This window comes from Capra hircus, chromosome 18, assembly GCF_001704415.2.
Source record: "Capra hircus breed San Clemente chromosome 18, ASM170441v1, whole genome shotgun sequence".
Lineage (NCBI taxonomy): Eukaryota > Metazoa > Chordata > Mammalia > Artiodactyla > Bovidae > Capra > Capra hircus.
Window position 1 is genome coordinate 67016624 of NC_030825.1, and position 6000 is coordinate 67022623.

Here is a 6000-nt window from a genome sequence, read left to right on the forward strand (position 1 = left end):
CCATGGATTGCAGAGTCGGACACGACTTAGCGACTGAGCACACAAACACAGGAGACCCAGGTTCAGTCCCTTGTTTGGAAGATCCCCTCAAGAAGGGAACGGCAACCCACTTCAGTATTCTTGCCTGGAGAGTTCCATGGACAGAGGAGCCTGGCAGACTACAGTCCATGGGGCAGCAAAGAGTCAGACACGACTGAGAAACTAACATAAACCAAAATGCCACACCTGTGTTACATATGACCCAGGGGCTCCTTCTAACAGAAGTTCATTCTTCCTGCTTTTAAACAGAGATATCAAAATATTGCTGAATATGTTTTCGATACAGCCAGCAGTGGAACTGTTGTGGGTTCGCAAGGCCTTTCCCACATCAGGAGACTTTCTAGAGGAATTCATGAGACTCAGCATATAGTTGTGCTCATGGCTGAGATTTACGGCAGTGGTGTTACAGGGATGCAGGCAGTTGGATCATAAGGGAAAAGGCAGGCGAAGTCTGGGTGAATCTGTGTGCAGCTCTCAACACTGTGCTTCCCCTGAGGGGTCATACAAAGCACAGCAGGCACCAGGCAAGCAGACACCTGCCCAGCAAGTACCACAATCCAGACCCCCAGGAGGCCAGCAGATGCTCAGTGTGAATGAAATTGTCTCCACAGTCTAGGCACAGTACAGACAACACTAAAGGCCAAGTTCCCGGATGCCAGCCGAGATCAGGCTTGCACACGTGTGTGCTGAGTCACTCAGCTATGTCCGACTCTTTGGACTGAAGCCCACCAGGCTTCTCTGTCCACAGGATTCTCCAGGCAAGAACACTGGAGTGGGTTGCCATGCCCTCCTCCGAGGGATCTTCCCGACCCAGGGATTGAACCCACATCTCTTACATCTCCTGCATTGGAGGGTGGGTTCTTTATCACTGGCACCACCTGGGAAGCTCAGGCTTGCACACAGGATCTCCTAAAACTTGCAGCCTCAGGCCTGCTGTGTCAATCCATTTTTCTCAAGCCATTCTGTCTCTTTAAACATGAATACAGCTAACAGTATTTATAGTATCTGTTCCACTAAGCTGTTTAAGCTGCAGCTCTGGGGGCTTCCCTGATGGTCCAATTAAGAATCCACCTTGCAATGCAGGAGACACGCATTCCATCCCTGACCCAGGAACATCCCACATGCTGCAGGGCAGCTAAGCCCATGCACCCTAGAGCCATGCTCCTCAACAGGAGAAACTACCGCAGTGAGAACCCCCTGGACCACAACTAGAGAGTATGCCCCACTTGCCTCAACTAGAGAAAAACTTGCAAACAGCATTGAGGACCCAGTGCAACCAAAACTAAACTGCAGCTCTGAACTTGTTTTAGAAAAGGCAGAGAAACCAGAGATCAAATTGCCAACATCCGTTGGATCATTGAAAAAGCAAGAGAGTTCCAGAAAAACATCTATTTCTGCTTTATTGACTATGCCAAAGCCTTTGACTGTGTGGATCACCACAAACTGTGGAAAATTCTTCAAGAGATGGGAATACCAGACCACCTAACCTGCCTCTTGAGAAATCTGTATGCAGGTCAGGAAGCAACAGTTAGAACTGGACATGGAACAACAAACTGGTTCCAAATAGGAAAAGGAGTACATCAAGGCTGTATATTGTCACCCTGCTTATTTAACTTCTATGCAGAGTACATCATGAGAAACACTGGGCTGGAGGAATCACAAACTGGAATCAAGATTGCTGGGAGGAATATCAACAACCTCAGATATGCAGATGACACCACGCTTATGGTAGAAAGTAAAGAAGAACTAAAGAGCCTCTTGATGAAAGTTTCAGAGAGTGAAAAACCTGGCTTAAAACTCAACATTGAAAAACTAAGATCACAGCATCTGGTCCCATCACTTCATGGAAAATAGATGGGGAAACTATTTTGGGGGGCTCCAAAATCACAGAAAGCTGAGCACCAAGGAATTGATGCTTTTGAACTGTGGTGTTGGAAAAGACTCTTGAGAGTCCCTTGGACTGCAAGGAGATTCAACCAGTCCATCCTAAAGGAAATCAGTCCTGAATATTCATTGGAAAGATTGATATTGAAGCTGAAACTCCAATAGTTTGGCCACCTGATGCGAAGAACTGACTCATTTGAAAAGACCCTAATGCAGGGAAAGATTGAAGGCAGGAGGAGAAGGGGCGACAGAGGATGAGATGGTTGGATGGCATCACCAACTCAATGGACATGAGTTTGAGTAAACTCTGGGAGTTGGTGATGGACAGGGAGGCCTGGCGTGCTGCAGTCCATGGGGTAGCAAAGAGTCAGACACGACTGAGTGACTGAGCTGAACTTAACTATCTACACACGTGGATGTAGCATGTGGGTCATACAATTCCTGCTTGAGATTGGATTCCAGGAACAGATTGGACCCCAGCCGACATTCCTCAGCAGTTACTCCATCACATTGATGTAAATCCCATTTGCACTGCTCCAGGCTTAGCACCCTTTTTTCCTCCTATAGACACCCTGAATATAAAATGCAAATATATATGTTAACACTAAGCATTCTGAATGATGTCCAGGTTGAGTTTATCAGCAGAACTCTTAGTGAACCTGCAGGGGTGCTGCCGCACCGTGATCTTTCCCCTTCATCTCTGGAGGAGAAATGAAGCTTCTCTCATGTCACCGAGCCATGCCCCGTTCTGTTCTCAGACATGGGACATGTGGGAAAAGCCCTCTAGCTGGAGGTGGGGGAGATGCAGATAACGCAAGGGTGGCTTCTGTGTCTCCTGCACATGTGGAAACCCTCTGCACAGTGCTGGGCTCAGAGTCAGTGAGGAGGGACCACCTTGTGCTCACTGCACACTGAGGCCCCCATCCAGCCATCCCCTCTGGAAAATGGCCTCTTCATCCATCCACACTGGAGGATTCTCCGTCTGGCCACCTCTTGGCAGGAGCCTATACCTGGCAGCGTGAGGGATCCCAGTCACCACCACACCTCACGTATCACACACATACACCTCATAGCAGGAGTACTACATATCAACTGCTCTGGGCCAGGAGCAAGTATTATATATCAAGCACTGACTTTGGGCTAGGCTTATGTTAAGTTCTTTGCATGTATCATTAATTTGTTTAGCCCTCATCACAATCCTTTGAGGTAGCTAACATTCCAATTGAGGTATCTGAGGCTCAGAGAGGTGCAAAGCCTGCTTAAGGTCACCCAGCTAGCAAGGTAGGAAACTGCTTTTTATTTTTGCAATCTCTTTAATGTTTGGCCTGACTGAAGGCATCTGGATTTCCACGACGATTTATGCCTTTGAGGATTGCAGAACCCTCAGCAAATAAGAACTCAGTCCAGGAAATTCCCTGGCAGTGCAGTGGTAGGACTCCATGCTCTCCCTGCCAAGGGCCCAGGTTTGATCCCTAACGGGGAACTAAAAATCCCGCAAGCCTCGCAGTGCCAAGGGGCGCAGGGAGAGAGAACTCAGTCCAAATGCCTGTATTAAGAGACGACCAAAGTCCACCATGACTTCCAGCGGCATAAGGTTATATTGCTAGGGAGATCCCAACCTCTCGTTATTATGTCTTAAGAAATTCTGCTAGGAGAATTTACGGTGTTTTTCCCAGCCATCACCTGAGAATAGTCTCCTGACCTGGCATGCCCGTGTGTGACCCTTTGGACTGAAGCCCGTCGGTCTCCTCTGTCCATGGGATTTCCCAGGCAAGAATACTGGAGTGGTTTGCCATTTCCTACTCCAGGGCATCTTCCTGACCCAAGGGTCAAACTCGTGTCTCCTGTGCTGGCAGGCAGATTCTTAACCACTGAGTCACCTTAGAGCACTGACGAAAAACGGCTTGCAGTTTTCAACCTTTCTCTGTCCCTTTGAAATGCATTTGTATCTCCTTTAACTCTGAAGTGTCTTTCTCAAGGACCTGAAGGCCACTCCTTAGAAATGCAACCACCAGGAAGGATGGGGCCTCTGTCTCCAGGCTCCAGGAGGACAGTGTTACAACCTCACCAGAGCCATGACAGGCTCAGAGAGGTGCACTAGGCCAAAAATAATCCCTGAGCCATGCTTCTGGGGATGGTAACTCTGGCCAATAAGAGAGATGGTAACTCTGGCCAATCAGAGAGATGATAAGTCTGGCCAATCAGAGGGATGATGACTGGCCAATCAGGAAATACCAGGAAACCCCTGCAGCCAATCAACCCATGCCAACTCCCTGTCTTTGTTCTAAACTTAGAAATACTGCTGTAAATCTGGGCTGGGGGCTCTCATCAAGACTCTACTGCGCTGGATGAGACGGGAGCCCTGGCTCAGGCTGGCAATAAAACCCCTTTATGCTTTTGCATTGCTGTGGACGTCTTATTCTCTCAGTTTTGGGGACTCGGACTCTGGGCATAACAGACAGAATCCTAACTTCAAGAATGCCCAGCATCTGATGCAGCTGACCTAATCACATTTACACTGAGCAACCCTTTGTGGTTTTCCATGTGAGCCCCCACACTCCCCCTTCTGATTCCCTCATTCTCCCTTTCAACTGCCCAGTCTCAGGCTTCCCTGGTAGCTCAGTGGTAAAGAATCCGCCTGCCAAAGAGGGAAACACGTGTTCAGTCCCTGGCCCGGGAAGATACTCTATGCTGTGGAGTAACTAAGCCCCCATCACAACTACTGAACCTGCAGTCTAGAGCCTGGTGGCCACAACTACTGAAGCCCTCACGCCTGAAGCATGTGCTCTGGAAGAAGAGAAGCTACGGCAATGAGGACCTTGCTCACCCAACAAAGAGCAGCCCCTGCCCACTGCAACTATAGAAAAGCCCTCACAGCAAGGAAGACTCAGCACAGCCATAAACAAATAAATAAATAAAATTATTATTTTTTTAAAAGCCCAATCACCTCCGTACACATTCAAATGGAGCTCAGTTATTGCCTCCTCTGTCAGCAGTTACTGAATAAAATTTGTTTTCACCAAGTTAACCAGTATCCAGCTTTGTTTGACACCTTCAGTCTGCCCCAATATTGTTCATTCAGAAGCTTAAAAAAAACCTCTACCATACATTCGTGAGAAATGGGAATGGGGGGGAAGTATTATCACGAACTTAGTTTGGAACTCACTGACTCATAGACAGGATCTCAGGAATCTCCCAAGTTGTCCCTAGTCCACACTTTGAGAACTACTTAAATAGACAAAACCCATGGTAAAGAACCTGCCTGTTATGCAGGAGGCCTGGGTTTGATTCCTGGATCAGGAAGATCCCCTGGAAATTAATGGTTACTCACTCTAGTATCCTTGTCTGGAGAATTCCATGGACAGAGGAGCCTGGCAGGTTACCGTCCCCATGGGGCAAAGAGTTGGACACGACTGAGAGACTAACACTTATAATAAAGAAAACAAAACTACAAGTAATAGAAAAGAAACAATCAAAGTAACAGGAAAACATCATATATCCAAGATTCAACAGGACCAGGAGAAAAGTCAGTCACCAGTCATGTCCGACTCTGCAACCCCATGGATTGCAGCGCCGCAGTCTCCTCCATCCTCCACTATCTCCCAGCGTTTGCTCAAATTCATGTCCATTGAGTCAGTGATGCTATCTAATGTTTCATCAGTCCGTGACTGTAGAGAAAGGGATACTGCCAGGAAATGTTGCCGGGTTCCTGATAGAGGCCAGATTTGGTCTCCTTGGAGGCTACCTGATTTGTGCTTTCCATAGGCACCTTCTGTGGTGAAGGAAGATGCTTGACCACATGCTCCTCCTGGTACTGCAGACCTTTTGGGTTTGGGCCCCAGATAGGGTTGCAGGGAGGATGCCCAGCAAAGAGCAGAGGGGTCACTGGAGGAGCGGAGATTCAAGGGCAGAAAAGAGGAGCGGGAGAGAGTGCAGAAACTTCAGGTCCCTTGGAGGCCGCCTGCCCCATCCCCGCAGTGACCGTGGCTGTTCACCCCTTTGCCATGTTTGTGCTTTATTGCTCCCCTCTACACCAGCACCACTGTGAGGGCAGGCAAGTACCTCTGTTCTCTGCTT